Genomic DNA, 26110 nt, shown 5'->3' with positions numbered 1-26110 from the left:
CTGCACTAACACCATTGCCTGTATTCTCTTCTCCAGCTTACTTTGCCTCAGACTAGACATCCAGTTTCAAGTCTAGTATCTCCCACTCTGTGCCATCCTGGGCAATTTAACTGGACCATGCCTAGGCATGTCCATGATTGTTGCAATAGGTCTTTTTGTGTATCTGTGATTATTGCTTCTCCTTAGAGGCAGGGATTTTATCTTTCCCATTTACATACATCCCTTGTTCTTCCCTGTGATGGTTAATTTTATGTGTCAACTAAATCATGAGGTACTCAGATATTTGACTAACCATTATTTCTGTGTGTGTCTGTTAGGGTGTTTCTGGATGAGATTAGTATCTGAATAGGCAGACTGAAGTAAGCGGATGGCCCTCCCCAATTTGGTAGGAGACTATCCAATCTCTTGAGGGCCTGAATGCAACAAAAAGGTGCAAAAAGGGAGAATTCACTCTCTCTCTCTCCTTGACTGAGTTGGAACATTCGTCCTTTACCCTTAGACTTGGACTTATACCACCAGAGTTCCTTGTTCTCAGATATTTGAACTTCTATTGGGACTTCACCACTAACCCTCCTGGGTCTCTGGCTTGCAAACAGCAAATTGTGGGACTTCTATATAAAGAGAGCTGGGGAAGGGAGATTCATTTTATATATATATATATATATATATATATATATATATATATATATATGTAGACTCAATGGACAATGCACTGCCTTACATTTATAATCCAAAAGAAGGCCGGTAGAGGCTACAAAAATATATAAAACATATAAAAACCATACATACCAGCACACATATGTGTGTGGGTGTATATATATAAATAATAAATCTCCCTCACACTCTAATGCTCAGAAAGAGTTAAAAAAAACAAACATTTTGAAAAACACATGAATTTGCAAACAAATCTAAGTTTTATAAAGAATTTTCCTAAGTCACAAAATGTTTTACAGAGTTCCTTGAGTAAAAAAGGAATAAAATCAAATTGAAGTAAAGATTCGGTTGCTCACAGGCTGATTTGCTTTGAGTAGAATTTATTTTCTTTCAGACAGCAGCTTTATGAGTCTATGTTGAGACTGTCTGGGCAATTCAGAAATTTAAGGGCTCTCTTTGACCAGGGCAGACAGCCTGTAAGTCTTTGTTCTCAATGGACAGTACACTGCATTACATTTATGATCCAAAAGAAGGTCGGCAGAGGCTATAAAAAATATACTTTGCAAGAAAGTTTCCAAGTCATTCAACTGTATAAATTACCCAGATATCTTGCTCTCTACTTAAGAAAAGAACATTTCCCTCCCACAAAACAGATTACTTTTTCATTCCTGAATGATTTGTTTTTGGATATTTATTTGCTGGCTTAATTTTTGAATAGGTATTAAATTCACATATGTCTAAATTTTTAAAATATACATTGAATGAAACAACTTCCTTCAATCTCAGTCCTTCATCTACCTGTTCCCCATCCTCACCAAAGATAAAACATGAAACCATCATTGTTTCTTTCTTGTGTATCCTTCCAGAAGTTTTCTATGCATATACAAATGAATATGAGTGTATATTCTAATTCCCACCTCTTTTACAGAAAAAATGGGGCTAGACAAGGAGGACTGCCAACTGTCTGTTAGCCCAGGACTTTCCCAGTTTTAGTGCTTACAGTCCTCTGTCTCTGGAAACTTCTTAACTTGAGCAACTAGGATAGTTGGCCACTCAAGTATCCTTCTCTACACTGACGCCAATCTATTTCAAAGATGTTCTCATCTCAGTACCAAAATCTTCTCATTCCTTTTTTATATCTTCATAATTTTATAGATACACCACTATGTATTTAATCATTCTCCTGTGGATAATATTTGAGAGGCTTTTTGGGATAATCTTTGGCTATAACAAACAGTGCTGCATTGAATAAGTCTCCACAGAAACATGCGAAGTTGTCTTTAGGTTATATTCTCAGAAGTGGAATTGCTGAGTGTATTAGTTTGTTCTTATGCTGCTATAAAGAACTTCCAAAGACTAGGAAATTTATAAAGAAAAGAGGTTTCATTGACTCACAGTTCCGCATGGCTGGGGAGGCCTCAGGAAAATTACAATCATGGTAGAAGGGGAAGCAAACGCATTGTTTTTCACATGATGGCAGAAAAGAGACATGCTGAGCAAAAGGGGGAAAAGTCCCTTATAAAATCATCAGATCTCATGAGAACTCACTCACTATCACAAGAACAGCAGCATGGGGGTAATGGCCCCCATGATTCAATTACTGCCCACCGGCTTCCTCCCATGACACAGAGGAATTATGGGAACTGTAATTGAAGATGAGATTTGAGTGGGGACACAGTCAAACCATATCACTGAGTAAAAGGAAAAATGTATTTGCTCAGATATTGCCAAATTATCATCTATAGGGGCTGTGCCAATTGGCACTCCCATAGAAGTACATGAGAGTGCTTTTCCCCATGATCTTGGCAAGAGATACTGTTTTAATCCCTCAAATTGAAAAAAGTCTAGAAGTTTGAAATACCAGTAAAGATTTAACTTTAATTTCATTTTTCATCAAATTGGAAAATATCTAGAAGTTTGACATACCAGTAGAGCTTTAATTTCATTTTTTAATGGTAGAGGTTGAGCTTTCCTTGCCAGAGAACTTTTTGCAATTTCTGTTCCTGAGAACTCTATGTTTTCTGTCGTTTTTTCTTTCTATTGAACTTTTCCTGTATGAGAAATATAGCATATTTTTAAGGCAATTTACCATTTCTAAAACTGTTAGTTTCAGTTTTTTTTTTTTCAGTTTATAATTTTGTTTTGATTTTTATTATTTTTAATGCAGCTTTTTAAAAATTTTTATGTAGTCAAATTTATCTACCATTTCTTATGGCTTATAGGTTTTGAATCATAAGAAGGTTACTTTTACTCTCCAGGTTATAGACAAATTTTTTCATTTCTTTCTTTAATATACAATGGCTTGATTTTTTATAATTTAATCAATATATCTGGCAATTATTCTCATGAACAGTGGTGTATAGTTCTAACATATTTTTTTCCAGATGGCTACCTAGTTGTCTCAGCACTATTTTATTAAATTATCCCAATTTCCTCACTGATTTTATCTTAGCCACTAGACCACCAGGGACATACGGGGATCCTCACTGATTTTAAATGTCACTTAAGCATATACTAAGTTTCTGTATGTATCTGGGTCCTTTCCTGAAGTTATCTTTGGTTCCATTGGTCTGCCTACTTATGCTCTGGTATAATATCATCTTACTTATTGAGGCTTTATCATATATTTTAATATCTGGCAAGGCTATTTGTATCATGACTAGTTTGTTATTCTAGAGTTTTCATGGCTATTCCTAGGTTTTAATTTTTTACATGAAATTAAAAATCCTAGATACATTAAAAATCATTATTATGTTGATAAGGATTATACTATATATGTTAACATAAGGAGAATTAAAATTTTTATGACATTGAATCATTTTTGTCCTTAATTTATCAAATTTTAAATCTTCTCTTGTGGCTTTGGCAAACTTTTAAGGTTTTCTTTATATACATCTTGCACATGAGTTGTTACCTTTATTTCTAAAAATTTCACTTTGATTCTATTATGATTATAGAATCAAAGTAAAATTATAATTATGTTTACTTTTTTTAAAAGATGTTATATATTATCTGACTGGTGGTTTATGTGTGTGAAGACAATTAATTTTGTAGCTTTAAAACTTATGCAATCTCTGATTATTCAAATACTTTTTATCTTATTCTTTTGAGTTTTCTGGGTACATAATTATATTAACTGCACTAGGAATAGGTCAATTTTCCCCTTTCCAAATTTTATATCTTTATTTCTGCTTTCTAATTGCTTTGGCTTTTAATCTTCAATAAGATGCTAAATAATAGTGGCAGTAGTTGGATTCCTTGTCTTGTCCTGAATTTACTGTTTTCTCATTAATTTTGATACTGTGATGGACATAGAAAGAGTGTCATATTCAGCAATTCTATTATTGGGTATACAAACAAAAGAAAACAAATCATTCTACCAAAAGACACATGCACTCACATGTTCATTGCAGCATTATTCACAATAGCATGGAATCAACCTAGGTGTCCATCAATGGTGGGTTAGATAAAGAAAATGCGGTACATACACATCATGGAATACTATGCAGCCATAGAAAGGAATGACATCATGTCCTTTGCAGCAACATGGATGTAGCTGGAGACCATTATTTTAAGTGAATTTGTGCAGGAGCAGAAAACCAAATATCACAGGTTTTCATTTATAAGTGGGAGCTAAACATTGAGTACTCATGAACATAAAGACAGCAATAGTAGACACTGACTAGGGAGTGGGGGAAGAGCTGAAAAACTAACTGTTGGGTAGTATGCACACTACCTGGGTGATTGGATCATTTATACCCCAGACCTCAGCATCATGCAATATACCCAGGTAGCAAACCTGCACAAGTATCCCCTGAATCTAAAATAAAAGTTGAATAAAAAAAGAAATAATTTGTCATAGTAACTATCTATTCTTATTTTATTGTGTATCTTTTTAAAAAAAATCACAAAGCATTGTTGAATGTTGTCAGATGCCTGTTTAGTTTGCTTGCAAATGATCATATGAATTGTATTTTTAAATCCAGTAATATGATATATGAATTAATTTTCTAACATTGGGCCATTATTGCATTCCTTGAATTCATCTCCACTTGATTGTAATGTATTATCTCTTTAAGTTGCTCCTAGATTTTTGTTTCTACTAATGCTTTATTTAGAACTTTTGTTCTAAATAAATTTGTTTTTCCTGTAATCTTTCTCAAATACTGATACAAGATTTTAGATCGTTTACTTTTTTCCAATGCTTTTCTAATTAAATGCACTAGAATTCTTTAGGATTTAGTATAATTTCCCTAGGTCTGGTGCCTTTTGGGAGTCATTTCCTTTGAAAATTTTCCCTACTTTTTCCTATTTTTTGTATGTTTGCCCTTTCACATTGTCTGCTTCATCTGGAGTTAGTTTCAAACTACATTTGCCCAGGAAATTATTTGATTAATCCAGATTTTCAACTTATGTGTATGAAATTGTACAAAGCCTTTCTCATAATTATTTACATTTCTCATGTTTCATTTTTACTTGCTATCTCATGTATTTGTACTTTTTTTTCTTAAAGTAGTTAATGAGTATATATTTTATTGGGTTTCTGAAAGAACCAGTATTTGGGTATGTTTTTTAGTTTTATTGTTTTTCTGTTTTCTAACTTCATAGTTTCTGCTTTCATGTTTTAAAGTCTTTCTTTTTGCTTTTTTCAGTATTTTAGTCAGTAATTCATTCTTTTTCTTAATTTCTTCTCCTATTGAATTAAGTATTGAAGACTCTGAATTTTTCTTTTCATGTTAATTTTCTTGCTTTCCATAAATTTGACTGTTTTCTAGAAGTTCTGTAATTTTAGCTAGTATTTCCTCTACGACCAATGATTGCTGAGTTAGGATTTTTATAGCTCCAGGTTGAAGACAATTTTTGCAAGAAGGTCAAACAGGCACCTCATACAACAGGAAATACAAACGGCTGATATGTATATGAAAAGAGTCATAAAGGTATCGTAAATTAACCCCATGGAATATCATCATATACCTACTGGAATGACCAACATCAAAATAAAGTGACTGAAACAGCCAAGGTGAAGGAGCAATGGGAACTCTCATCTGTGACTGGCGGAGGTGTAAACTAGTGCAAACACTTCAGAAAGGAATTTGGTAATATCTACAAAAGTGGAACATACACATGTCCTATGACCTGGCAACTCTATTCCCAGTATTTTATCCACCAGAAATGTGTAAAAATGTTCACCAATCATATATATGAATATCATAGACCACACTAATATTACACATAGTAGCACAAAATAAGAGACACAATCAAAATGTCCATCACAGTGGAATGAAGAAATAAACTGATCGAGTCACATAATTGAATAGTATATAGCACTGAAAATGAATGAACTACAGCTACATGTTACAACATGAGTAAATCTCACAAACAGTATACTCCAAAAGAAGCTTTATGATTCTATGTAGGTTCAAGAACAGTCAATATTAAGCTTTTGTGTTTAGGGATTATTCTAAAATGGTAAAAGCAAGGAAGAGATGACCACATAATGAAAAATATTTGTTATATTTAAGAAGACGCAAAAGGGTTGTAATTAGGGATGGATTACAGAAGGCCTCTAAGATGTTGACAATGTTCTATTTATTGATCAGGGCGATGGGTCTACAGGTGCCTTTTTTTAAAAAAAAATTTGTTAAATTGTTTTATGCATTTGTATGTGTGAAAAGAGTAGTTAACTCACAGGAATTTATAGCTACAATAGAAACATATGGCCTAACCTCTGCTCTACTTTTCTTTGCGCTATATTTTCTTTGTGTTTGTTTCCTTTTATTTTGTATGACAATATATATAGAAAATGATATTTAATTCTATTCTATTGCCTTTAATTTTGCCAAATATATGTTAAACCAAACCTACATTTTTATAATTTTCAACAGGCCATAACTTTTCATTGTTCCTCCTCTATAAAGTGATAGGGAGTTTGGCAAAAATTTACCTTGTTCTGTCTTCTCAGCGCTTCATCACTTCCCAGTATTACTCATTTAATCTGGAGCTGTAAGCCAGTTTATCCTCTGCATTTTTTACAACCACCAAATCTTTATTTCAGAATTGGTCATGGTTACTTGCATTTAGTGTCATAACCAGACCGCAGCTGAGCCAGTACGCTACCATCCCTTGGAACTCCACGACTGCAGTGCCCTCCTGCCGACTTCCGGGTTTCCGACTGCTGGACGCTGCATCTACCAAGCAATGGGGGGAAAGAGATGAAGCACCCGCTCCTGAATCCCCAGCCAATGACTGGTGAGCCAATGACTTGATGTATAAACGTTCCAGCTCTCCTGCCCTCGGGGTGCCGTAACTCTCCGAGTGCGTTTTGCAGGCTGTGTCAAAATTGCCCCATTGCACTAAATGCCAGTTACCCTCCTGGAAGCTGGCTTGACAATCTACCCTTTCTTGGTTGCTTTTCTTTTCTTTCATATTCTTCTACCTGTTCTCGACAACCTAAATCAATATACTTTCTCTGGAATTCTTGTCTCTGGGCCTACTTCTGGGAGAACTCAAAACTAAATACAGATTTAGGAAAAAAATTGTACTTAATTCTACATTTTTAATTTCTTTCAGTAGCCACCAGTAGACACTATATAAAACAATTTTCGCCGGGCGCGGTGGCTCACGCCTGTAATCCCAGCACTTTGGGAGGCCGAGGTGGGCGGATCACGAGGTCAGGAGATCGAGACCATCCTGGCTAACACGGTGAAACCCCGTCTCTACTAAAAATACAAAAAACTAGCCGGGCGTGGTGGCAGCGCCTGTAGTGCCAGCTACTCGGGAGGCTGAGGCAGGAGAATGGCGTGAACTCGGGAGGCGGAGCTTGCAGTGAGCTGAGATCGCGCCACTGCACTCCAGCCTGGGCGACAGAGCGAGACTCCGTCTCAAAAAAAAAAAAAAAAAAAAAAACAAAAAAAAAAAAAACAATTTTCACATTCTCGATGGCTTGATTTGGATTAATTTCTTAGCCAGATAGAGTACATTTTAAATAGGGTCTCCTGCTCCCCCAAAAAGAATAAATGGGCAGCAAACTTTTTTTGTTACTTGAGAATGTTACTTGAACGAATTTGTCTCTCTTTGGCAGACAATGATTTTGAGCCCCCTGCATTTTCCCAGTAATGTTGAGAAACTATATTCTGCAATAATCTTCTATCTTTAGGATTGACAGTCATCTAACGTCAGGATGATTTTTGTTCTTTTGTATGCAACCTGTTTATTTTATTTTTGTACTTGAATAGGTAAATAGGTATAGGATTTTCCCCCCTTTCCCCTTCAAAGTTTCCCGGTGTGCATCTAAACATGACTCTATTTCTTTTTTTTCTTTCTTTTTTTTTTTTAATGGAACTGTGTGTGACCTTTCCTTTTTAATCTTGAAAAAGTTTCTTACACGGACAGTAAAGTTCATGGTAATTTCCACTCTGCCTCTTTGTTTTTCCCCCTTGATTCTGCAATTCTTGAGCTGGTTGGGTGACCATGCAGTTGCATGGTGCCTTTCGTTCACAAGGACCCAGAGTAGGCTCCACTGTCAGTCTGAAAATTCTTAATTTAATCTTTAAAATTTCATGTTGGAAGTGAAGACCAATGGGACCATGGAGCATGTGCCAGGGCCCAGCTCACGGGTAGTCCGCCTCCCAAGGCCTCCCCACGCTCGGGACTGGGGTCTCAGCCGCACACTCCCATGGCCACACTCAGCTACCACAGCCGACCATGTGCCACCCTTCGGCTCCTGGGCAACTGCACCTGGGAGGGAGGGTTGGATGCATATACTTTGCATGCGGTGTCGCCTAAGGAGGTCCCAGAGTCTGTGAAGTTCTGCAATGTCCCTGGGGGTATTCCTGCACTTCAGGGAGCACAACGCTAACAGCAAAGAAAAAAACACGTGAAGGTGGAGAGAGAGGGACAGCAAAAGAAAGGAAAATACATGTTGTCCTGCTTGTTGAACAGTGAGACCCCATTTACATGTTGCACTGGATTCCACAAATGATGCTGCCGGCTCTGGCTGGCCATCTCATAATCACAGGTGTCTCTTCCATCATGTTTTTTGTTTAGAACTCCAATCCTTTCCTTCCTTTTTAATATCAACAGCAAACTTTTATTTTTCAATTTTTTAAATAATTTAAACTTCTGTTTTAGATTCAAGGGATACATGTGTAGGTTTGTTACGGGGGCTATTGCATGGCACTGAGGTTTGAGGTACGGATGATCCCGTTACTTAGGTAGTGAGCAGAGTACCCAACAGGTAATTTTTCAGCCCTTGTCTCTCTCCCTCTTCCCCTACCCCAGTAGTCTCCAGTGTCTATTGCCACCTTTGTGTCTATGTGTACCCAACTAGAACCCCAATCCCAAATTGATTCATATAGAAAATATTCCCTAGATGATACCTAGTGACTGCACACTGCCATGCCCTGCCTCCCTCTGTACCCCATTACGGTACATGCTTGACTAGTTTGCTTCTTCCTCATACTGGTCTCTGTTGTCTGTGAGATTGTGTGAATTGAATTGACTACTTTTCTTCCTTTTCTGTGCTTCTCTCCATCATCTCTGGCTTTTCTAAATGCAGCAGGCACTTTCATTAATTGATTCTCATTAATGAAGGAATCAAGACAGAAGGGAATAAATAACAGAATGAGTGAAGGAACACGTAATAGAAGCAGGCAGTGTTCTCTTTGTCACTGGAATTGTCGTTGGCATGTTACTTACTTTTCTCTGTGTAAAAGGTAGCTTTTCCCAATAGAACCATAGGACATTTTTTTAGTATGCCTTCAAAAAGTGTATTGGATAGAAAAGTACCATTCTAAACAGTGGACTCCATCTACAAAAAAATAGATTCATCTACTGAGATTTTGATTAAAGCCATTTTCTTTCCCCAGTATCCTATTCTGGTAGGACAGCATTCTCAGACTTTCTGTTAATCACTTTAAGCCAATAACTTCCTAGTCACTTTTGTCACTTTGAATTGGTGGTCATCTGTAGTCCCTAACATTGTAAAGTGTTTTGTATTTCCAAATCAATAGTATTTATCTTTGCCTTGACAAAATATTCCATTTCCATAGTGCCCCTAGAGTTTTTTAAAATTCCACTTTAAAGATACACATCCATATTTTATAGATACATTGCCTTACTGTGTATTGATATTTGGGAAATGGGCAGTTAATTATTCCAGTATGAACAGGGGCATACAAATTCAGAGGCTGGTGGGGTAATGCTTTAGATCTGTTTTCAATCTTCTTCCTAAATTTCTCTGTGGCTAAATAATGTAAATCTTATTTTCCTATTATACATTTAGAAGCAACGTGGTTCATTTGGCAGAGTAGATGTATTCATGACCCGACTCTCAATTGATAGCATTTTTATCTGCAGCTTCACATAGGTCAGCTGTTTGAAATTAAGCTACTCTCACTCCTCACATAATTACTAAGATAATATAACACATTATTATCAGAGATGCTCTCATACTAAGTGGATTTTAATGTATTTGTATTTTATCTGTGGAAGAGGACAGAGATGACCAGGGAAGTTATCTGAGTACCTACGTTCATCCTAATTGAATTTTATAGGATTACTATTTCTTATTTCCATCTTTTTTCCATGGGGATTTTTCAGTGCCAAAGAACGGCCAAATATGTAGCATAATGACCATCACAGGAGAAGATCTGTTTGTGGTTAGAAGAATCTTGTAAGTGACTTAAAATGCACTTAGGTTTATTAAGCATTCCTCTAGTGTTTCAAAATCTTTAAAAAGATTGTGTGGCTAGAACCTATTTAAAAATCAACCATCCAGTAATATCATCAGCAATTTCTACTTCAGTTCACATAACAAATAAAATAACCTCCAAATGGGGAAATAAACCCTTCCACCAAAGAACCTTTAATATCCTACAATTCATAGTCCCAGGTTGCAAAATATTCATTGCAAAATTATTCTTCTAGGAAGAATGCTGAGAAAGTGTTAAATAAAACCATGGTTAAATATTCTTAAATTTATCTCCATTTCTAAATATTCTTATGTTCTGTTCAACTGTATTTTAAAAGTCACTTTTAAAAAGTGATTTTTAAAAGTCACTATGTTTTAAAAGTCTCTTTTAAACTGGGTAGCTAGAAGTCTATGCCTTATTTTATTCTTGTATCCCTAGTGACTAGCAGAGTTTGGCATGTAACATATTTGTATAACATAACATGGTTTACAAAATACTCTCAGATAAGCTAGGTTTATTCTCTCATAGCCATATTAATAAATTAGAGCAATATTAGGCTACCATCATTTATAGATTAGGAAACTGAACATCGAAGAGGCTGCTTATTTGTACAAGACCCATAGATAAGTAAAGGGGAGAATTGAGACTTGATCAATCCAGGTCTTCCAATCTGTAGCCTGGAGCTTTTCAACTGCCTCCCAGTAGAAAAATTTTGTGACTATATGCTCCATGGAATAGGGGAGGCTGAAGTCCTTGGATGGGGTAATTACTCACTCTCTTTGGATTGGTGAATAATAGATCATGAGAAGTCATCCCATATGGTATGATGATGATTTAAGAGACATTTTTTATTTCTTCTTTTCCTTTACCTTCTGTCTTAGTCCATTTTGTGCTGCTATAACAGAATAGCATAGACTGAGTAATTTACAATCAACAGACATTTATATCTCACAGTTCTGGAGGCTGGGAAGTTCAAGAGCAAGGGACTAACATCCAGTAAGGACTGTCTTGCTGCATAATCCTATGGCAGAAGGAGAGAGGAAAAGGCAGAGGAATGAGAAAGAGAGAGCAAGAGGGGGCCAGATTCATTCTAAGCAACCCAGTCCTGTAATAACAAACCCACTACTACCATAATGGCATAAATCCATTCATGAGGTTGGTTCCCTGAAGACCATTATGCCCTGATGACCACTTCCTATTATGCCCTGATGACTACCTCCCAACACTGCTGCAGCATGGGGGATCAAATTTCCAAAGCACATGAACTTTGGGGGACATATTCAAACCATAGAACCCCCCAAAACAAATTAATTATATTTTCTGAATACCTTTGACAGTGATATTCTTCTTATCCTCATCATAGGCCCATCCTAATTCAGGCCCTCTTCCTGTTTCACTAGGATGACGTCATAGTCCACCTACTGATCATTCTGCCTTCAGTGTCTTACCCATTCTTATCCTTCATTCAGTACATTTTGATAAATACTAAGTATCTACTACTTGCCAAACAATGTTAGGTAACAGGGAATCACACAGGTAGATGAGAAAAACATCTCTAGCCCTTTATAAGAATTTCACTGCCTGGCAAAGAACGCAAACAACATAAACAGATTATTGTAACTCAGTGTTAAGTGCAATAAACTGTCTTCCACCCCAAACGAGCCTGCCATGATGGGGGATCCTAGGGATTGGGCTCTTCTTACTCCACTGCTCAGAAAGCTTCTATCCGCCTGTCCCCAGGCTTGACCCTCTTCTGTGCTGGACTTCCACTCACCCACCGTTTTCAAGTTTAGATAGCGTTTCAGCTGCAGTCCAAAAGTAACAAAACAATGCCTAATATTAAGTAGGAAGTCAATCTGTGTGCTATTTTTGTTGGTTATGTTGAAATCACAAACTCCAGAGGAACAAAAGGGTTTTTCAATGTCTTTTGCTTTCAGACACAGAATATAATATTCTCCCTGAGGCCTTGAATTGATTTTTTCTCATAAAATAATCTAATAAGCTAATGTTTAAAAAGAAATGCCGTTAAGTATGTTGCATTGTGGTTTAAAATTACTAACAAGTTCTGGAAAGAAAAATAATATTTGATTTTTAATCTTAAATGTTTTTTAAAATTAGACTTGAATGGGTGTGCAGTATAAATATTTTGTTTCTTTATGGAGGACATGTGCAAAGGATTTGAAGTTTTGGGCTGGGAGAAGTATTTTGTAGAGCTATCCATGTACAAATGATTTTTTAAAAATAATACAGGTATTTAAGAAGTGAAAAAGAATACAGAAATACATATAATGTACAACAGGAATGCAGAGGGCATCTTAACATTACTACCAAGGTTTTCTTCCCAAAGCAAAATTTTTGTGTTTTTGTTGTTTTGAGACGGAGTCTTACTCTGTCACCCAGTCTGGAGTGCAGTGGCATGATCTCAGCTAACTGCAACCTGCACCTCCCGGGTTCAAGTGATTCTCCTGCTTCAGCCTCTCAAGTAGTGGGGATTGCAGGCATGAACCACCACGTCTGGCTAATTTTTTTGTATTTTTAGTAGAGACAGGGTTTCACCATGTTGGCCAGGCTGGTCTTGAAGTCCTGACCTCAGGTGATCCACCCATCTTGGCCTCTAAAGCAGATTTGATATTTAAAAATCCTTCGATGGTAATCACCTGCCGACAACAAGGGTTACAAACACAAATGTCTAGGTGTGTCCAGCAGGTACAAATATGTGGTGAAATGGACAGATATAACACATTAGGGAAAGAGGAGAGTTTGTAAACTGTGGTGAACTGAAGAATACATGCCCAGAATAAAGGGTCAGCAACTACTCAATTCTACCCAATTGCAGTGAGACCCAATGTGGCAAGACGGTCAAATCATTTGTTTACACTTTAGGGTTTTTGTTTGTTTGTTTGTTTTGTTTTCCACAGAGAAGTTGGATGTCTAGAATTTTATGTCAGGTCTGTCTCCCAGTCTTTTTAATGTTTTAATTTTTGTAATTCAAATTACAAATAATGGTAATAATCTAAACACATACAGAAAAAAGCACTATGAAGCCAACTAAAACACACCTGATGGCTTCTGGTTTGTTATCTTTGGCTTATAAAAATAGAGTCAAAACTATTTAGCAAGACATCCAAGACTTTGCATAATCTGGATCCAATATACTTTTCCTTTTAAACTTCTAGGTTTCTGGACATGGTGGCTCATGGCTGTAATCCCAGTACTTTGGAAAGGCTAAGGCAGGAGGATCGCTTGCATTCAGAAGTTCAAGAATAGTCAGGACGACATGGTGAAATCCTGTCTCTACAAAAAATACAAAAATTAGCTGGGCATGGTGGTGCATGCCTGTAGTCCCAGCTACTCAGGAAGCTGAGGTGGGAGGATCGCTTGAGCCCAGGAGGTAGAGGTTGCAGTGAGCTGTGATTGCACCATTGCACTCCAGCCTGGTGACAGAGTAAGACCCAGTCAAAACAAAAACAAACAAACAAACTAACAAACAATAATAAGCTTCTAGGTCATCCCACACCAAACACACTGTTGTTTTTTGAATATACCTTCCATCCTCATGCCAAATGTCTTCACTTTGTCTGCAATGCTCTTCTTTCCCTCATCAACTTGGTGAAATTTCATTCCTTGTTCAGTCCCCAGCTTTCATGTCAGCCATTATTTAAAAATTTCCCTTGTATGCTCACATTAAAGCTAACTTCTCATTTCTTTTTTTCTCCTGGAACATTTTGTTACCACTACTCATAGAGAACTTGTATCTGGTTCAAATTCCCACCGGTTATGGGCTTTTCTCTTCCTTGATTTTAAATTCTTTTTTAAAAAATTTCAACCCAACAGATTTTTGTTTTCTTTCATTAAAGCTTAGTTATATAAACTGTAAAGGCCTGTAACATTTTATCTAGAATTCAAAGTGATTGGCATGAAGTTTAGCTGTGTTACTTTCTGTCTGCTATGTGGCTAGAACCTATTTTTTTTCCCCCAAGTGTTGGTATTCTACAATATCCTGACAGCATCTGTATTTATTTTCTATTGCTGCTGTCACAAATTATCTCAAACTTAGTGGTTTAAAACAACACAAAGTTATTATTTTTCAGGTAAGAAATTCCACATTCATCTCAATGCACCAAAACTGAGGTGTCAGCAGGGCTGAATTCTTTTCTGGAGGCACCAGTAGAGTCTTTTCCAGCTTCTAGAGGCTGCCTACATGGTCCCCTTTCCTATTAATCTGTTCTCATGCTGCTAATAAAGACATTCCCAAGACTCGGTAATTTATAAAGGAAAGAGGTTTAATGGACTCAGTTTCACATGGCTGAGGGAGCCTCACAATCATGGCGGAAGGCAAAGAAGAAGCAAAGGCATATCTTACAAGGTGGCAGGCAAGAGAGCTTTTGCAGGGTAACTCCCATTTATAAAATCATCAGATCTCATGAGACTTATTCACCACCATGAGACTAGTATGGGGGAAAACCACCTCCATGATTCAATTATCTCCACCTGGTCCCATCCTTGACATGTGGAGATTATTACAATTCAAGGTGAGATTTGGGCGGGGACACAGCTAAACCATATCACCTTCCTTGGTCTTCAAAGCCAGCAATGGCAAATTGAGTCTCTGTCATGTTGTTAAAATGTGACTTCCTTTTTATACCTCCCTCTTCCAGGGCCTCACTCTGTCACCCAGGCTAGAGTACAGTGTCACAAGCTTGGTTCACTGCAGTTTCAACCTCCAAGGCTCAAGCAGTCCTCCCATTTCAGCTTCCTGAGTAGCTGGGATCACAGGCACTTGCCACAACACCCAGCTAATTATTTTTTTTTAATTTTTAGTAGACATAAGATCTTACTATGCTACCTAGGCTGGTCTTGAACTCCTGGGCTTGAGTAATTGTCCCACCTTGGCCTCCCAATGTGTTGGGATTACAGGCATGATCCATCATGCCTGGCCACAAGTTCTATATTGTAAGGTCAATGGATTAACAAACTTAATTCCACCTGCAACCTTAGTGCCTCATTTCCATGTAATGTAACATGTTCATAGACTCTGAGGATTTGGCCAAGGATATCTTTGAGAGGCCATTATTCTACCTATCACCTCTTTCATCTGATAGCAGTTTACTCTGCCATCAAGGAAAGTACATGAAGAAGAAGAGGAGGAGGAGGACGAGGAGGAAATTCTCAGTATCCAATCTTTATAAACTAAAATCCATAAGGTAAAGAATAATGGCTTGTTTTTCTAATTGATCTTTTTTGGGCCTTACAAATTAGACTGTATAGAGAACATAGGCTACACTTGTATTTGTGCAACCAAATACATTTTGCCTCAAAAGAACAATGGATATAAACATATCTAATTGAAAAAAACTTTATCCCTTTCACATTTTTAAGAGTGATCAAATAAGTTTATTCTGTGAAACCACAGACATAAAAAATCAATCAAAACCCCAAAATTTTTAATTGAATAACTGCTTTTAGTATTAACCTACAAAAGAAATATGATGTATAATCTATTCTATTATGTTTTAAGGAAATATCACCATCCTCAGTGATGATTAGATTTTTCACATTGTGTATGCATATGCCAATGATATGCCTTGCCAGTGTCTCCAGGATACAATATATCTATGTTATACTAATTCAAACTAATTTCTCTTCTCGTTTTCATATTTTATTTGCTTGGTACCAAGTAACCTAATCAGAGTTCCTCTCCAATAGCAGATTATGTCAGGTTGAGCTTTAAAATCAGAACTATCTGCATATTCGGAAACTTAATACATGAAAGCTAAAAGTTATTACTACATGTATTATCATTTGAGAGGACAAAAACAAATAAAATAACTCGAAATATTGCTTGGAAAGAAAATGTATGATTTGAGAATGGCTACCACTTTCCCTTATTCAAGTTCCTCATAGTGGTAATGAATATAATTGCATTCTTAGACTGGACTACTTCCATAGTCACAATACTCTACCTTTAGATAAGACACTATTTTAGAACAAGTAAGTTACGGACAATTGCTGAAGTGTAGGATGGTTGGTTAACTGCTACTCAGGATACAATGTGAATTAAATAGTGTTTTTTAATTCTATTACTCTCCATGGCAAAAACTACAATCACTTTTGCACCGACCTAATAGTAGATTATCTATTTTTACATGCAAATATTCCAAACTTACTGTATTAAAACCACAAATATTTAGCATTTCACAGAATGTGGGTCAGAAATATGTTAATGGTTTAGCTGGGTTGTTCTGACTCAGAGTATCTCATGAAGTTATAATCAAAATGTCATCCATGACTGCAGACATCTGAAGACCTGACTGGAGCTGAAATACCCATTTCTAAGCTCATACATACAGCTGTTAGAAGGTCTCAGTTCCTATTTACACAAGCCCCTTCAAGGACTGTCTATGACATGGCACCTGGCTTCCCCCAGAGCAAATAGTTAAGAGAGAAGCAAAATCTATGATACTTCTAAAAACCTAGCATTGGAAGTAACACATCATCGGGTCTGCCATGTTCTATTGGTCACACACACAAACCCTGATAAAACATCAAATGGAGCTACACAAGGGCACAAACATGAGGAGGAATGGATCGTTGCAGCCATCCTCAAGGCTGGCTACCACCATCTGTTCTATGGCCCCCAATTAATCAAGTTTCTCCCAATACCTAATACACTCCCTCCTTCTAAAAGCCCCCAAATCTCATCCCATATCAGTGTGATTTCAGAGTCCAGAATATCATCATTTAAATATGGTTTAGTTGTGAAAGAGGTTTATTGTGTGTAATTCTATAACCGTAGATTCTTGATTATTGTTTATTTTAATCCAAAGATTTACAAACAAAAGAAGCAAGTTATTTTCCCCCAAACACGAAATACACAACAGGGGCAGGCATAGGACAACTGATACTGACATTTATAAAGAAGGAAATAAAAAGCACAGGCGTCTCCAGATTAGAGCAATTATGAAATCCGCCGGGCACAAGTTGGCAGATTCTTGATTAGGATTTATACTTTGGAATAATCCTCTATGGCTTTTAGCCCCATGCTATTAATCTCTTGATTCTACCCTCTGAGTCATCCTTCATTTCCTCATAAAAAGTAGCATGTGCTCACATGTGAGTAGCTTTTTCACTCTCCTTATTGCTTATACAAATGTGGAAATCCAAAGCCTATTTTTCATTTTGTAGTATCTTTATCCCTTGCAGTCCAAGCTTGTGGTGTTTCTGTGAATATGATAATCTTAAAGACTTTGTGAGTTTTCTGTGAAACTCACTGGGATTCACTCCATTAAATAAAAGCCACACCCACAAACATCTTTGACAAAAGTCCTTTACATTTGTCTTCTGCTGAGACAACTATTGTTGTCTCTTGACAACTCTTAAGTGTTTTAGATTTATTGTTTGAGAGTATCTGTGAGACACACCCTTAAGAAAGACTTTATAAACATTAAACAATTACTCCAAGGCACCAGCTTTGATCTTGCTGAAGTCACATCAAAAGATTGTGTAGTTTGACCCTGGTTTTTTTTTACCGGAAGCCATCATGTCTTTTATAATCTAGTCTCAAAACTATCACACTATGCCTTCTGCTGCATTTTATTGTTCACACAAACCTAATGTGATAAAAAGGAGAAATCTGTAAGAGATCATGAATATTAGGAAGTGGGGATCATTGGGAACCATCTCTGAAGATGGCTATTTCAAGAATTATTTATTCAAAACAAAATGAACCACACACAGCAATTTATACGTTGTGGATGAATGTATAGAGCTCATGTATGTATCCATCTGATCTCTAAATTGAAGATTATTAAAATAATAAATCTTCTGTTTTAGTGGAGTTCCCGATCCTTTTCCAACTTCTGTGGGTCTTCAGACAACTATCTTTCAATCATCAGTAGTAGCCAATAGCATGTAAGTTTTTTCTTTGTATTACATGTCTTCAGTGGACAGGGTAATTGAATCATTATTAAAAAAAAATTGGGGCAAAAGTCATATGCAGTCTAGCCAAGTCATGATACTAAAACATTAACTTTGACTCCAGTGACTGCCATTGACCACACATTAAAGGTAAAGTTTGGGTCAGCTATCTTTGAGCTAATGGAGATGCAGAGGAGTGTCAAACTGAAGTCTTTGTCTTTCATCTACATTTTGCTGTCTTCTTGTAGAAGGAATCAAAATGCGTTTCATGGGCCCTGCAAACATTCAGTTGACGTCCAGGCCATAAGATTGCAGTTCTGTTAGCTTACACTGACTTTCACAATCGAGAAGAGGGTTGCAAAATGATAGTGAACAATGTTCTCACTGAAGATCCATTTTAACGGTCTTTCCTGATCCCATTGGAATGTAATTATTTTGATGCCAGCCTAACCAAAACAAAGTAGCAGATATGCCCTGCAATAAGCCTTCAGCTGAGCAGCTGGAGACAGGATAAACACCTGGCTTCAGAAGTTAATAAAAAGCTTGTATCAGCAGCTTTGCTGACCTTTGTTAACAAGGGTATGTGTGGCTTTGCATCATCATGTCAGTGTTCTAAACAAACAAGGATATGGGCAAGTCCAGAAGTCGCATGCAAAATGCAGACTCCTTGTGCATCTACCGCCAAGATTTATGACTTTCTTAAAGCTAGAAACTCATATTATTTGAGGAAAGAAACCTTTTTAAAGCAATCATCAAGTGCCTTATTTGCTTTGGACTCCAGAGACAGAAAGTGAAACAATTAAAATTGAATAAAAGTATCAAGTAAGGACTCTCAAATTGTTGCAATAAGCAGGTGACTTCAGTACATATTAACCAAGCAATTATTGGGTCTCAGTAACATCAGCTCTGACTTGCTGACTTCCCAGGGCAGCTCTGAGGCCAGTGTGGTAGACGCTTCTCCATTGTGAGCCTGTGCATGTTTCTATCCGCAAATCTTTTTGCTCTATCTCTACAAAGTTAGGAAAAAGTGGTATTGAATGGGTTGTGAGTTTTTTCTTGTAACTTCTTGGAACTCTGTTCATTCTTGTTTTGATACTTTCTCAGCATATCACAGAATAATAAGAGTATTCTCCCTTACTTTTCATGTCCTTCCCTTTCCCTATACCCTCCCAATTTTTTCCTATTAGTGTCCCCATAATTTTCTCTTTCCACATCCCCTGTCAACATGACATTCTAACTTCCCATTGCTTCATTCATAATCTCTATACCTGTACTTCCTTTATGTGTTTTTTAAAAACCCAAAAATACAAACATCTTTCCAAAAATTAGAGAACTTTAGGGTCTTTTAGAGAGCATTTGGTGATGTCCGTACTTTTGTTTTAAGTGGGACTACACGCGTATTATTGCAATTAGATGAAGAGCTATTCTGTTTTAAACAGTCTACAGAGGAGACAATTCTAGTTTATACTTTCTGATGCTAGCTGCTTATCAAATCCATGTTCTCCTCCCTGGAAACAGGGCATATTTCCTAATTTCCTTTGCAGTTAAAATGTCCTTGTGACTGAGCTTTAGCCAGGGACCATGAATAGAAAAAAGCTCCACTCATAGTCCTGGACCATATAAACTTTACATAAATAGACCTCCATACTCCTCCTTTTCCCTCTGACTGGGATAGAGAAGAGTCCCAGGATGACTCTGGAAAACATCTGTTGAAGACAACAAAGCTTCCATCACTCTGTGCTTCTGGATGATTATGTTGAAAAGTGTCAATCAACCTTTCTTCAGACATCTAGTAAGCATGAGTAACAAATATGTCTATATTACTTTCAGGCCAGAATACATTTCTGCCTTATTTGTAATAAAAGTTAGCATTATTCTAATGAATATAATAGCAGCTTAATATTAAAACTGTCATTCTGTGAGGCATGTGTATCATTTCATTCCACTGATCTAAGTTTATGAAACCAATGCTCTCTCTTTGATATGTCTTAGAAATCTTTGCTGATAGTATAAAAGGCGTTTTGGCTTTCTTTCCTTTCTTATTATCTTAAATTCACTTTTAGTTTACATATAAGATTTAAGGTCTGTACAGAATCCATGATTTTCCTATCAAATTCTCCATTCATTTTTTATTTCACTACCACCACCACTATAATTTTCTTTCTAGACTTTTTCAGCAGCAATTTAAAATTTTTATACATAATTAAATTGTCTGTTTTCTCTTTCATATGTAAGAATTGGCTAAGAAAAAGTATAAGGAGCAATTTTTTAAAATGTGGAATCCCAAGTGTGTATACTATATAACTTCATATTGAAAAATTAACCCACTTTTTGACTTGGTCAAAACATTACAACTAGCATTTCACTTTATACAATATCTTAGTTTTAGAATTACAATATTAGGTCTTCTTTTCCAAACACAAAATACCTCTAGGCTGCTTTCTTTTACTCTTTGGTGACAGGTGCATTAAGAACATGTTATTACTTTAGTTTTTTCTTATAAAAGTAAAATATGCTTGATATTTTATTAGGTCATTCTTCCATTGCTACAAAGAAATACCTGAGACTGGGTAATTTATAAAGAAAAGAGATTTAATTGGTTCATGGTTGTGCAGGCTGTATACGAAACATGGCACCAGCATCTGCTGCGGAAGCTTCGGGGAGCTTTTATCCATGCAGAAGGCCAAGCAAGAGCTTGCACATCACATGGAAAAAGCGGGAGCAAAAGTCAGGGGGGCAGGTGCCACACACATTTAAACAACCAGATCTTGCAATAACTCATTCACTACTATGAGGGTAGCACCAAACTATGAGGGATTTGCCCACATGACTCGCCACTTTCCACAAAGGACCACCTCCAACATTGGGGGATGACATTTCAACACTAGATTTGGGGAGATAAATATCCAAACCATATCAGATATTGGAAGTCAAACAATACAGAATTCAATAAAATAGAAGTAAAATTTGACTTTCTCTCCTGATACTGAGTTCATGTAAAGTCCAATGCCCACTGCTCAAAAAACATGAGCTACTAGATTACATGTAACAGAGATATTGAAATAAGGTGTGGTAAACAGAAATAGGGTCCTATTGAAAATACAGTGTCTACATTCTTCAAGGACCATGTAAAAGAAAATCTGATTCTTAACATGAGACTGGACATTTGTCCTCACTTGGGAGAGATAGAATGCTATTGCCTAAGAGAGATATAAGAGGAGAACTGGGGAAGGCAATGGGGTCTTTGTTTAGGGTTAGCAGCATTTGCAAACTGAGAGAATTGCTTGTGATGTCTAGGTGCAAGAAGGGGAGCTCAAACCTTGTTTCATGGTTGGAAATTGCGAAAAGAGCATGGTTTCATGTTTGGGAAGCAAAGCTAAAAGGACTGCCTCATGAAAGGAAAGGAAGATAGATCTCATTCGAGTTTTCAGGCCTAGTGTTGGGAAGAGAAGTTACAAACATATGATGGTGCATCATATAATGGTTCTTTCCAACATGAGGCAAAGAGGTGTGTGTCAGAGGAATTCAGGTGGGATGCACTCAATTGGGATCAGTTTAATATGTAACCTAGTCTCAAAGAGTTGGGTGTTGCCTTGAAATCTCTTTGAGATTGTATTACATCACTAGGACCTGTTGGGCCTCACTTACCTAAGACCTAGACAAAGGCCTAGGTCAGTCGTGATGACCAACAGAAATGTGATGGCAAATTCATGACCACCAATATAGAAGTTCACATAAAAGACATAAATTGAAGTACAGAAGCAAACATTTAACTTGCAATGGAAAACCCTCTTCCAGCACCAAAATGAGACTACTAGCCACAGAGGAGGGATGGGGTGAGCAAGAGGAGACCAAGTCCATGATATTTTTTTCCTACTCTTCAACATCCTTCACACACAGAAACTGGCAATGGACCCACATCTTTAGTCTTGAGGGGACGGGTCAATGGTGTGCTGGTAAATGTTTAACAACTGGTTCTCTAGAAGGAAAATGTGACTTGCAATGTTTGATTATTGACATAGTGTAAATATTCCCATCATGGCCAATGTCAAACTCCAATAGCACATCACTGAACTTTGAGCTGGAAAGAGATGTGCACAGTAGGCTCTTGTGAGCTGTCTCAAGCTGGCTTCATCACATTAGCAGGAAAGGTAAGAGCTGTGAGTACGAGATTATAATTCTGTAATGAAAAATCTTAAGAATTAGTAAAAATGAGATCATTTTATTAATTGAAAAGTGATAACATCAGATTGAGGAGTTTTCAAAGTTTCTGATAGATGTCCAGTGGGAAAGAGGATTGGATACAGCACAATTGGTAGCAGCTATATAAAAAAAAATTGTTTGATATTTCTCACTTAACAAGTGGGGATTTTTAATCAACCCAGTCATAGAATTCTTGGATACACAGCCAAGCAGTAAACTAAGAGGGGAAATTTACTGCAGAGGGAGTTCAAAGGTAGCATAGCGGAGCTAGATGTGAAAGAATTAAAATTTCAGGATACAAGTCTTTAACCTCATTGGTTTACTTCATACCTGAGCATACTATTATATGAAATTGTTTTCTTAATTTCCTTTTTAGGTATTCATTGTTAGTATATAGAAATACAACTGACTTTGTATGCGGATTTTGTATCCTATAACTTTATCAAATTCACATATTCATTCTAATAGTTTTTAAATTTTTTTGTATGGAGTCTTTAGGGTTTTCTACATGTAAAATTATGTCATCTACAAATACAGCTCATTTCACTTCTTCCTTCTTGGGTAGTTGCTGCGGCTGAGGGGAGGAAGAAAGAGAGGGTTGTTTAATGGGATAAAGTTTTAGATGAATAAGTTCTAGAAATACACTATACGACGTAGTGCCTATAGTTAACAATATTATATTATTAACTTACAAATTTGTTAAGAAAGATCAATGACACAGAAGAAAGAACTCAGAAATAAATTCATCTATTTACAGTCAGTTGATCATTGACAAAGTTACCAAGAACACACAACGGGGAAAGGAAAGTCTCTTCAATAAATGCTGAGAAAACTGGATATTCACATGCAGAAGAATGTAATTAGACATTTAATTACACCACATACAAAAATCAACTGAAAGTGGATTAAAGACTTAAACATTAGATCTGAAACTGTAAAAGTATTAGAAGAAAACATAGAGAAAAAGCTTCTTGACATTGGTCTAGACAATAATTTTTTGGACATAACCCCAAAAGCACAAGCAATAAAGCAAAAATAGACAAATGGGATTGAATCAAGTTAAAAAGCTTCTCCATAGCAAAGGAAACAATAAACAGAGTAAAGAGACAACCTATGGAGTAGGAGAAAGTACTTGCAAACCATATTTCCGATAAACAGCTAATGTCCAAACTACGTAAGGAACTCAAACGACTCAATTGCAAGGCAACAAACAACCTGATTTAAAAATGTGCAAAAGACCTGAAAAGACATTTCTCAAAAGGAAACATATAATGGTCAGCACATATATGAATCAGTCATATTTGCTCAACATCACTAACTATCAGGGAATTGCAAATTAAAATCACAATGAGATATCTTTTCACACCTGTTAGAAAGCTATTATCAAAAAGACAAAGGATAACAAGTGTTGGTGAGGATGTGGAAAAAAGGGAATGTACATTTTTGGGTAAATTAGCACAGCTATTATGGAGAACAGTATGGAGTTCCCTCAAAAAATTAAAAATAGAGCCACCACATTATCTAGAGATCCCACTTCTAGGAATACATCCAAAAGAAATGAAATTAGTATGTTGAAGAGATATTTGCACTCCCAAGTTCATTGCAGTATTATTCACAATAGCTATGATATGGAATGAACCCAAGTGTCCACTGATGGATGAATGAATAAAGAAGATGTGGTATAAATATACAATGGAATACAATTCAGCCTTATGAAAAGAAAGTCCTGCCATTTGTGACAACATGGATACACTTGGAAGACATTATGCTAAGTGAAATAAGCCAGGCACAGAAAGACAAACCCTGAAAGATCTCACTTGCATGTGGAGTCTAAAAAAGCCAAACTCAAAGAAGCAGAAAGCAGAATGGTGGTTGCTAGGGGTAGGGCAGAGGAGGGAAAATGAGAACATGTTGGATAAAGGGGGGGTGAACTTTTAGTTAAATGGATAAACAAGTTCTAAAGAACTATTGTACAGCATGGTGACTGTAGTTAATAATAATATATTACATCCTTGAAAATTGCTAAAAGAGTGGATCTTATGACCAAAGCATATGTGAGGTGATAGATATGTTGATTAGCTTGAATCAATCATTTCACAAGGTATATCTCTATATATCAAAACCTCACATTGTACACTGTAAATATATATAACATTTTTATTTGTCAATTATACCTTAATAAAGCTGGGGTAAATTGTTAAGAGGATAAATCACATGTTAAGTGTTCTGATAACAACAAAAAGCAGAGCAAAACAAACCGAAACAATAAACAAGAGAAGAACAAGACAACTTTTGGAGGTGATTAATAAGTGTATTACTTTGATTGTGGTGATGATTTCATGGGTGTATGCCTATGTCCAAACTGATCAAATTGTATCTATTATATGTGCAGCATTTTGTATATCGATTACACCTCAATAAAGCTTTTTTTTTTTAAAAATTGACTAATGGTTGGAATATATTCTTTGTGGCTGTGGCTGGGGTTCTACTTCCCATAAGGTAATATTGGTTTGGGGATCCAGCCACAAACTCTTTGCATGTGGGGATTATCAAGTCTAAAACCAGCTATTCATAACTCTATGAAAAGGGCAATAGAAAACCCCAATCCTCCCAGCCTGGAAAGGAGGCAAAGAAATATGCTGTCAGCTTGGAATCTTTGGAAGAAAAAAACAAGACATGAAAAATAATGTCGAAGCTTAGACTCTTCACATTAAAACTAATACATAGCTGGTGCACTCCCAGGGGCTAAGTGAGGCAGAGCAAAAACAACTGTGGAGAAAAATGCATACAGCTCAGGGCACACAAACTTTCCGCCAAATATAAGCCCTCTTGGGATGGAGCTCACAGACATCACAAAACACTTAAGGAAAGGAATCACTCTGAGGAATAAGTAGCAGATGACAAATGGGGGCAATTGTATCCCCAAGAACTAAAAAATTAAACGTTCTAAAAGAGACTTTAAGAAAAATGTAAATGTTTGATAAGATGAAGGAAGGCGTAGAACAAATAGACAAGAAAAGCAAAATATGACAACAGGAAACTCAAATTTTGTAAAGGACCAAATGGAACTTCTGGAATAAAAGTACAGTCACCGAATTAAACAACAACAACAACAACAACTACAAAACTCAATGAGTGTGTTAAGTAGTAGATTAGGCACAGACTACTATGTAATTGGAAGACAAATCTGAGAAAATTACCCAAAAGGCAGCCTAAAAAGAAATCAATGGAAAATATAAAAGGACCAGAGACATGTGGTATGGAATGAGAAGATTCGAACAGCACACAGAGGTTCTAGAGAGCAAAAATAGAAAGAGGAGAAGACAGACAACGAATAGCAGAATGAACAGATAATTTCCAGGGGTACATGCTATTACTCCTAAAAGACTGGTCCTGTCCTCTTCATTTTTCACCTTTCTCTCTTCTGTGGTGACTGCACTAATTCCCATAGTGATAAATATTATCTTATGACTGTGACTCAAAAATGTATACCTTTAATCCAGACTTCAGTTTTGAATTCCAGACTCATATATATGCACTTGATTATATTCGTTTATATATTTCACGGGCATCTAAAAATGAGCTTGTTGAAACCTGAATGTTTTATGTTTCTAAACCCATGTTTCCACGTCAGTAAACCATTA

General features: G+C 36.5%; 1 protein-coding gene across 1 annotated transcript in view; it reads left to right on the top strand.

Moving 5' to 3' along the window:
• The first annotated feature begins 22314 nt into the window (after positions 1-22314).
• Positions 22315-26110, top strand: part of LOC105473062 (sperm flagellar 2) — a 366010-nt gene continuing 362214 nt past the window's right edge. Inside the window, exon 1 of the mRNA XM_011726676.3 lies at positions 22315-22414. The gene's annotated coding sequence lies outside the window, so the exon portion shown is untranslated. The remainder of the gene's footprint in view (positions 22415-26110) is intronic.

Source organism: Macaca nemestrina, chromosome 6 (assembly GCF_043159975.1).
Source record: "Macaca nemestrina isolate mMacNem1 chromosome 6, mMacNem.hap1, whole genome shotgun sequence".
Classification (NCBI taxonomy): domain Eukaryota; kingdom Metazoa; phylum Chordata; class Mammalia; order Primates; family Cercopithecidae; genus Macaca; species Macaca nemestrina.
This window is presented reverse-complemented; position numbering and strand designations above follow the sequence as displayed.